Source organism: Cryptotermes secundus, unplaced genomic scaffold (assembly GCF_002891405.2).
Source record: "Cryptotermes secundus unplaced genomic scaffold, Csec_1.0 scaffold508, whole genome shotgun sequence".
NCBI lineage: Eukaryota > Metazoa > Arthropoda > Insecta > Blattodea > Kalotermitidae > Cryptotermes > Cryptotermes secundus.
Window position 1 is genome coordinate 1,501,621 of NW_019733326.1, and position 10,378 is coordinate 1,511,998.

The 10,378-nt window shown below is 42.6% G+C and overlaps 1 protein-coding gene across 1 annotated transcript in view; it reads right to left on the reverse strand.

Moving 5' to 3' along the window:
- The window catches only part of LOC111867986 (gamma-aminobutyric acid receptor alpha-like), a 167,150-nt gene extending 159,542 nt beyond the window's left edge, over positions 1-7,608 (reverse strand). The window contains exon 1 of the mRNA XM_033752894.1: positions 7,545-7,608. The gene's annotated coding sequence lies outside the window, so the exon portion shown is untranslated. The remainder of the gene's footprint in view (positions 1-7,544) is intronic.
- Between the last annotated feature and the right edge of the window lie 2,770 nt (positions 7,609-10,378).

Genomic DNA, 10,378 nt, shown 5'->3' on the forward strand with positions numbered 1-10,378 from the left:
TCATGAAGATTGGTCCAGCCATTCAGAAGTCGTAAGGGGGGATACACACAGACACAGAGACAGCAGGGTCATCTCATTTTTCCCCCTTGGCACTACAGCCCCAGTGGGCCTAGGCCTACCTTCATGAACTTCTCCGTTCACTTCGGTTTTTCTAGATCTTACACATTCGGTAGGACTCCTTGGGCGGGTGATCAGCTCGTCGCAAGGCCTCTACCTATACTCAAACACAGAAAAACGCACACACACAAACTAAACATCCATGCCCTGAGTGGGATTCGAACCCACGATCCCGGTTTCCAAGCGAGCGAAGACAGTACATGCCTTAGACCGCTCGGCTACCGTGACCGGTGGCCATCTCATATACCAACTTTTATTCTTTCAAAATAAGGAAAGTAGGTAAAAAAGTAGGTAAAACACATGTTTTATATGTTCCCAATATGGCCCTCATCAGCTACATATTTGCATCCGACGCAGAAGGAGACTGTTCATCCCCCTGGGCAGACATTTCGTGTTTCTAGGCTGAGAGAATTTCTTTTAAGTAATTTGGGGGTTGTTACTACATTTTTAAAATAAAAAATAAATGTTTTAATAAATTAATTAGCTGCTTCAGTGACTTGTTCATTGCCGTAACAATCTCAGAAATCTGGTAACAACGATACAAGCTCTGAGTTGCTAAATCTTTCATTCTGTTTGCTGAAGTGACCAGTTCTTCAGCTATTTCAAAGCCTGAAATATTTTAAGTTTCTATTTTATTATAACGTTGCAATTAATCTCCAATTGGCTCTCCAAGAAATCAAACCAAGCTGTGGAAAATGGACCATTAAAAAATCCGGCAATGCGAAGTGTAAGACTGCAGTATCAACGAGCAGTAGCGCAGTGCGCATGCGCCTCATGAACATGTAACTCCCGCAAGTACCACACGAAGTAGGTGTAACAAAAATTTTCATGTAACTTCCAAATAAAATGGTATAAAAACGGGACTATTTACTCCTTATCAGGACAACGGATCAGAGTTCAAGAGCGGGACATCTGCTGACACTAGTCTTAGGTCCTATATGAGACTTGGACCCATTTACGACAGATGTGCATTCTTTTCCATTATTAGCCTAATGCCACAATTCATTCACTTTAGGGATGATAACGCAGAGCAGTATAGCGATAGTGGCCCTCGCCAGCCCACTTTCTTTTAGTTTCAGGTCCCGTAGGGATTCATGACCAAATATTTGTTCGTTCCGAAACCATTTATGTGATTTGGAATGCGCTGTCCTTTTCGACAAGAGAAGGGGTTAGTCTTTCTGGGTAAGAGCCATATTTATTGAGCCGTAATTTTCAGTTTTTTCACTTCAAGCTCAGTAAATCGATTTATGTTCCCGTATATTCGAGCTATTCCATTCCATACCATCACACTTCTACCCCACGTTTTGGCTTGATCTCAGAATGTTTCTAATCCGTCTTGTTTGATCCACTCTGCTCGTAATCACGTGACTTCAGATGCTCTAAATCTCTCATTTCAATATCAGCTGTCAGATGAGGAGCACATATATCCCGGCAGGGGCAAATTCCTCTCTTCTCAGTAGCTTCTATACCAGTTGTGGGGCCCAGCAAGCCTCCTATCTAATGGATACCGGGAATTATTTCCCTGGAGTTAAAGTGGCCGGAATGTGAAACTAAGCACTCACCTCTATCTAGTGCTGAGGTCACGAATGGTTGACCTACATCTCAAGTCCCCCATGTACATATATTCATGTCATAGTGCTTATTTAATTAAGAACTGGGTAAAATTTAATTTGTCCGGTCACGGTAGCCGAGCGGTCTAAGGCATGTACTGTCTTCGCTCGCTTGGAAACCGGGATCGTGGGTTCGAATCCCACTCAGGGCATGGATGTTTAGTTTGTGTGTGTGCGTTTTTCTGTGTTTGTGTACAAGTAGAGGCCTTGCGACGAGCTGATCACCCGTCCAAGGAGTCCTACCGTCTGTAAAATAATCATGAAACTGAGAAATCAGCCCTGTGCTCCACAGTGGGAGCAGGAGGAAGAAAGAATATTATTAGAGCATTATTGCGTATTTATTAAATCATATTTAACAAGAAGGTAGTATTCGCTATCAAAATGAAATAAATTGTAATAATATGGCTCCATATTAAAAACACGATTCAAGTATATTCTAATACATTCGCCTAACAATGACCTCATGAAGGTCGAAACCTGTAGCGAAACACCTTTGGCCAAGAAACGAATGTTGATACAATAGTATTGATTTGTTTCTTTTTGTTGATGTTACTGTTGTGTAGACGGCCCGGTTAGTGCCACTGTAAAACTATACATTGTCTTAAATATCTTTGTAGGTACGTCATTCACTCAGCTGACAACCTTATGGGACAAAAAAAGCCATGTGTGTGTTCAGTGATCTATCCGGTATGACAACTCTGGTTTCCAACAATCTTATGACGTCGAAACTTCGAAAACTTGATTTTGGCACATTATGTTAGTTGTACAGAATCTCCACAGTCTGAACTCATAAATTAAAAATAATGACCCAGAGGGAGTAACTTCTTGGGTCGGAATTGGTTTCATTTTGAAACGAGTCTGTGATATTCCTCCTATGAGTCACATGGTCGGGCAACTGGAAATATTATATGAGAGATTTGAGGTTATCACGGCGGTGGCTAGCCACCTGCTCACGCTGGTTCCTCGCGGATATCTTGTACCCTGAAGATGGAAACATTACAGTTCAGATTTCTGTGAACTGCAATTATGCCTGTACTGAACGAGAAGCATGCCCGCAAGCGAGACAATCTTCCTTCTTGTCACGAGCAGCAAACGGTCTACTCAAACGGCTGTTCATCTTCCGTGCATTTCCACCAGGTTTATTAACACTTCCCAGCCGCTCGTAGCTTCGAGCTCCGGCCACGTTATTTTGCATGACGTCTCAAAAAAGCAATTGTCCAAAAAGAGCAATTAAGATCTAAAAATCTGTGACAATAGTACATTAGTACAAATATTATTGTGACGAATATGACCATTACTAGGCAACTGCTCAGTAAACATATTCCCGAAGTTAGCTCTCAACAATGGAAGGACATTCACTGCTAGGTAACTAACCAATTAGCAGGCATTCTTGATAGCATGTGATACGTGTTTTCCGTGGGGTCCTTGCAGAAGAATTGTAAGAGGGCACAGAACCGCTAGTCGAAAAGTAACTGTGACTTTGAAGAAAGCAGTCTTCTGGGATTTGGCACCGTGTATATGTGGTGTTAACCGACGTTTCGGAGGAACGTATCGCCTCCATCTTCAGGGTAGAAGAAAAAATATAAGAAATCTGCAAGCGAAGAGACCGTGAGAACCGGTAAAAGCAGTCTACGGTTTCGGAGGAACGTNGAACGAGAATGGAGCATGTGCTAGTGATTTGTGAAGTGGGTACATCAGCGACAGCGCTATAATTGATTGTGATTAATAGAGATTGTAAAAGGTGTTAATAAATCCAATCAACCAATCCAGAACCTGTTATTATTGGTCACGGAGCCATAAACAAAGGACTTTTGTCCCTGGAGATTATCCATCGTCCTTTTTATCTAAAACACCGCCCCGTTTATATTTCAAAACACAACGTTTCGGAGACTGGATTCTGTCTCCGTCTTCAGGTGAAACCTACTCATTTGGACCCCATGGATAGAGCTTGTCCCTAAATCCTTATCCTTAGGTCCGAAGATAGGGAGTAGCTCTATCATTTGGGCCAAACTGAATAGGTTTCACCTGAAGACGGAGACAGAATCGAATCCGAAACGTTGTGTTTTGAAATGTAAAGAGGGCGCTGGATAATGTCCATATAGTGTTTATTCAAAAGAGTGTGAAATACCATACTTTCGGAAGTGAGCATTTGGTAACAAATAAATTGATCCTAATTTGTAAAAAGAAATATTACATTTATGCAAATGCTTACCACTTAGCGAGTTGATGCAGATATAATGGTCCATACTTGTATTCGGAAGTACTTGTTTCGAATCTTGGGCAGAGGATCTGCTGTATTAATTGATAATATTCGTGGTCTTCCTCAGTTCCTTCAGGCGAATGCTGGCACAATGCCTCGATCAGGCCATGGAAACTTCCTTCATCATTCGTGAATCATTCTATCATTCGGCACTACATACGAGTGTATTCTTGATACCGACAGCGCTGTAAAACTTTCTGCATCCTCTTGTGAATGTCACAACCAAGTTACACATGGCCGTCTATCACAACAAGTCTGCATTTCCAACAATCCGGCAGGCTGGCGTCTCGAAACTCGACTCGAGGCGACTACGACTTCTCAAGTCAAAGTCAAAGTCACATTGCGACTGACGGTGTCAGTCAGTAAGTCTTGGTGTCGAGCCCCATCTGGGATTCATGACCAGATATTAATTAATACAGTTTGGCAGTTACGGTCTTGTTTCTGTGGAGCGCCCTCTCTAACGAGAGGACGGGTCTGTCTTTTGTATATGCTGCTGGCCCTTGCCAGCGCAATCTTTCTCGGGTCCGAGTCCCTTGGGACTCGCGACCATATTTTACTGTCTCAGATTTGATACTTCCCTTTTCGTCGCCTCCTACAACTAGCAGGGTCACAGTAGAGGTATACGACCCCGCCTCCACATGGGTATATGACTTCTCCAAGTCCAAGTCCAAGTCACATTGCGGCTGACGGTCACTCAGTCAGCAAGTCTTGGTATCGAGCACCCTCCTGGGGCTCATGACGAGATATTTATTGATCCTCGACTGTTACCGTCTTGTTTCTGTGGGGCGCCCTCTCTCACGAGAGGACGGGTCTGTCTTTTGCATATGCTGCTGGTCCTTGCTAGCGCAGTGTTTCTCGGGTCCTAGTCCCCTGGGACTTGCGTCCATATTTTACTGTCTCAGATTTGATACTTCCCTTTTCGTCGCCTCCTACCACTCGCAGGGACACTCAGGGGAACTGGTGTGCCCTCAGGGCTACTGCAGAGGAACGTGTAGTGTAGTTAACAATTTTAAAAAGGATTTAATTCCAGATCTTAATATTGTTGCGTGGTGGACGGTAAACAAAGCTGTAAATAAAGAGCATCTAGTATATGCATTAAAAACGTGGACAATTGCTGATATTTGGGATTTAGGTTAACAAATCAAAATTTCGTTAACGAAAAAATAGGAGCAGATTCAATTCCTGGGACGTCAGTAGACACTTCTGTCCTGTCCTGTCCTGTCCTTACGTCCAGTGATCGAGAATGGCTCTTTCTAAGGGGGCCAACTCAGTAGGTGTCTTCTCCCCTTTACCTGAGGACGGAAACAGATCCAGTTTCCTAATCGTTTTCTTCTATTCTCTAGAATACCGGAAGGTGGGAAAAGTAAAAAAACCGAGAATTATGAGAGGATATATTAAATTTGGCCACGGTCAGTGCCTTCTACATTCATTCTAATCCGTTATAATCCAATCACTCGACGCTTTATAATGTAGCGTGTAGGCATTGGCAATAATAGGCAATGTAGGCAATAGGCAATGACCGAGAAGCAAACAACGAAACAACGATTGCTGCTAGGCAACAAATCCTTAACAAGCAACTGTTTAACTACAGCAACGAGGAACGGTGTTTTCTGAGCCATCCGTGACTATGATCGCAAAGGTTCACTTAAAAGAGTTCTCTGGTCTTATCTCAAGGTGCTTTGCGTCAAAACGAGCTGATTCGCGGTAAACCGCCAGTCGTAAAGTAACTTTAACTCTGACAATAATTCAGTTGTGGAGTAGTAGCCAGCGGCCAGCTACGTAAGCACAGGGCTGAAGAATCTCGACTATTAAAGCCGTTACCAGGAAACGACTAGTGGAGACTGTAACAGGCTGAGAACACTGGTGTGTGTGTGTGTAAAAGTGAACTGTAAATTGTGAGTTGAGTGTAAGTGGCCAATGGATCTAATCACCAATCCAACCGCTTCTATAGTCACTCATACACGTGACAATATTTTTGGTTTCTCACAACGTCCTTAAGTGAACCACGAATAGATACGAGAATATGTTCCTAATATCCATGATGGAGAAATTTATTTGAGATTTGTTTCTGGCTGTGTTTAGAATTAATATGAACATGAATTCGGCTTTGAAAACCGAAGCAGCGTGAATATTTGATTATCAAATATCTCACCAACGAACCAGATCTAACGCACGAGAGAATAGTTCCCTGCCGTCACGTGACAGCAAAACAAATTCCTGACAGATCGTTCTGCAGTGGCCTCTTTCAGCACCCTCAGAATCACCATGCTTATTAAACACAGTATGAAATTTATACATATTCATAGGATACAGTTCTTACTGAACTGGAACCAACAGTCAGCAGCATACGGTCCCTCTACTTCTAAACGACCATTGGATAAAATGAAATGGAATATCCTACAGCCCCTCCAGTTTACGGACAGGATGTTCCGTCTTTTACTTTACTTACATTCCTAGACATAGTTCTTCAAACAAAATTCAGATCCGTTTCTTCCCCATCTTCCCAATGTTACAATTAAAGTTTACGTTACAGAACAACCGAAAATGACCAAAAAAGTACACAAATTTCAGTGTCTCAAATGGAAAAGTATGAGCAGTGGAAACATAGAGCAATTCTAAATTATTGTCGGGGTTTCTGTTTATACGCCACGGACATTAATTTGTTATCAGCTGTATATTTGGGTCTCGGGATATGAAGATCACGTGGTACCGATCATGGTGGCCGCGCCATCTAAGACATGAAGACTTCGCACGCTCCAACACTTGGATCGTGAGTTCCAATTGCACCAAAGGCATGGATGTCTGTGTGTGTATTTATTCTATTTTTCTGATTTCCTATGTGTCGGTTGCGGCCTTGCGATAGATTGAGTCTCTATCCGAGGAGTCATACCGACTGTCTATAGATTAAGAAACTGAAAAAGCGGCCAAGGTAAAAATGCCTATAGAACCATAGAGAGAGAGAGAGACATGTTCTCACGGCGGTAAGGATGAACACAACTTTCTTCTGGATTTCAACATGCTGTCGTTCAGAGAGAACCCGAAGTTTATGTTTGGAACATATCACCTATTTCTCCTGTTATCTCCATTCAGCCAATAGCTCAGCCGATATAGCGATGGCCTGCATGACCGGGTTTCTATTCCCGGCAAGAGTAAGAGTTGTTCCTCTACTCCACAACGTCCGAAGCGGCTCTGCGGCTCACCCGGCCTCCTATCCAATGGGTACAGGGACTTCTTTCTCAAGATATAAAGCGGCCGGGGCATGAAGCTCACAACTCACCCCCACATAATACAAAGATCAAGAATGTTGGAGCTATACCTCCACACTCCCATACATCTTCATGACGTAGGGTGGAATTAATTAAGCATAGGGGCGAGTTCACTTTACTTTCCTATCTGTTACCAACCAGTCTCTTCCTTAAGTGTACACACATATTCTCTCGCATTCTGTTTTGAAGTAGCCCTTTTCGGAGCCTGAACAAAGAACCATTTTCTTTGCTTTTATTGGCTCTGTCTGACACCCCTTTACGGATTGCTATCACTATTTCACTACCTCTTACATTTCGTTTCAGACGTGGACTCGTGAAGATCACCAAGGAGTTTCCACACACGATTGAAGTGTGGCCATGGATCCACCGTAGGAAAGGACTGAAAGAACTGCACTGCACTGCACTGCACTGCACTGTATTACGCAGTTCGCTGGCTGGTAGTAATCATTTCACGTGGAGGCAGTGATGCTGGAAAAGTCAGACTTTTCGTTCTGGAGGTTACCAGGATAAACTACAGCGAAAATGAAAATGTCATATTGCAGGGAACGAAGAGGAAAGCATTGCCCGGTGAAGTAAACGTTTCATGCTCCCCTTGCTGTATATTGCAACATAAGACCCACTGAGTCTTGGGGCTACAGACTGTCAATGTTGGAAGTTGTGACGAATGTGTTTTGAACCAGCTGACCTTGACGCAGTATCAATACACTCATTTCTGAGCGTAGTTCCTTTAGTTTCATGAGTTTATATTGGTAACATGAATATGACAACCACACATCAAACTGTCAGCGAGAACATGGCAACTGACATGTCAAACTGAGAGAATATGAGAATTCACACATCACGCTGTCAGCGAGAATATGAAAATTCGCACATGAAGCTGTCAGCGAGAATATGAAAATTCGCACATCACGCTGTCAGCGAGAATATGAAAACTCACACATGAAGCTGTCAGCGAGAATATGAAAACTCACACATCACGCTGTCGGCGAAAATATGAAAACTCGCACATGAAGCTGTCAGCGAGAATATGAAAACTTGCACGCACATGAAGCTGTCAGTGAGAATATGAAAACTCACACATGAAACTGTCAGCGAGAATATTAAAACTCACACATCACGCTGTCAGCGAAAATATGAAAATTCGCACATCACGCTGTCAGCGAGAATATGAAAACTCACACATCACGCTGTCAGCGAGAATATGAAAACTCACACATGAAGCTGTCAGCGGAATATGACAACTGGCACATCAAATTTGCAGCGGAAATATGACAACTGGCAACTGTTGCCGTGGAAACATTCTTCTTTCCAGAGACTTTACTTAGCAACGGCTGTTGTAAATTTGATTATTCCGCGGTTGTTGCCTAGCAACGGGTCTACATGCCACAACATGTTCTGTAGATACTGATAATTTATTAAAAGAATTTAATTCTTAATCTAGATCTGAAGAATTAAATTCTATTCTCTTATTTTCATAAGTGAGGTTTCATGATTACCTAATTTTTAATATAAATTTCACCAGCGTGTCTAGGATAAGGTACCAATGTCTTAACGTTTTCTGTTGAAGTCTATTTCAAATTCTGTATCTCCAGGTGAACTGAAGGACAGGAAAATGGAAGCAATCCTGAGATTTGTTATGATTAGAGACACGCTAACGTAACACCAGTAGAGATTTCAACGGAAGTTTATTCGTTTGCAACATAAGCTTTCATCCTAGTTACTTCCGGTTTTCTCACATATTCCTTTGCTGTCCTACTTGTTATCGAATGATACGTCAAGGACGAAATCTGACGTCATAACAAAGTATAATTAATCTTAAACAGTCTCCATTACACTTCACATATGAATATGAAAATATAAATAATCACAGAATAGACACGATACATTTAAAAACAATAATATTTCTTTTAATATTCTTTTACTTGCAGTCCGTGTTTTTAGACATAGCCGTTATCAACAGAATGCGTAGTGGAGTTTGTCGGGTTTATTTACTGAAATAATGTTCGTATGGTGCGTGTATTAGTTAAGGCTCTCGTGATAGTGCGTTACCTTCCCTCCCACATGCAGCTGAATGCTTATCATTCATCTCCTCATTTCTCCTCACGCACAACCCCAAGGGCTAATAAGAAAAGCACAGCCACTTCTTGCTACACACAGAGAACATGGGTGATGTGCTCAGGGAGGGAAGGTGTGACTGTTACTGTCGCCTGTACGTCTCCAAGACCCCGTCATCTATTCTTTCTGCAGTCAGTATTTCAATCCTGTCTATCGAATGCCAGTAAAGGTAAAAAAGGTAAAGCTATCCTTGTAACAGGCCGTGGAGACCCATAGGGTTGTGAGACATCGAGGTCACAAATGGCGGTGAGGTTGTCAGCCTTACGGCTGCATGTTTACCCCCAGGAAGGTTCCTGGTAATCATTTCTGTTAGAGACTGAATCAACCCCAGGGCCGTAGTGCGGCCAAAAGGAATATGTCAACTGAAGAAATCCACCTTATCTGGACTCGAACCCGCGACCTTCCGGCTTGTAGTATAGTTCCTCAACAGCTACGCCCATTGAAGACCAGTTATTCATAAATGAATGTTACTGTGTCCACTATGGAAACTAAGGTTTTTAAACCCACAGAGCAGTGCGATGTTTCCACCGATGTCTAAAGAATATAGCGAGTCAGTTTGCTTCTTCCCTGATGGCCAGAGCTTAAATTATATTCAAATATAGGGTCTGTTGTAATGATAAAAGGCTTTCAGTTTCCAGAAGTCATATAAATGCACTGAACAAGGCATGTATTAGTAATAGGCCGTCAGCTAATATCTGGGGGAAATTTCTGTCTCGCGTAAAGCACGTCACAAGAGACGTTCAACTTGAAGCTAATGAGCTTAAGCGAACACCAGACAGAGAAAGAGACGATAGGGGTAAAATGTATTAATGAATTGGCTGGATTTACCCTTCTCGGAGCAGAGAGCATGCAGAATACGGTCCTGTGGGCTGCACCGCTGTATAACCTCCCAGAAGACCACCAATATTTCAGTGGGACTTCAGTGTCACAGCGTAATCCAATCACGAATCCACCTGAAAAAGAACAGGTAGCAAGTAGCAAGTATAGCTAGCTTCTGTGTACTGCAGTGG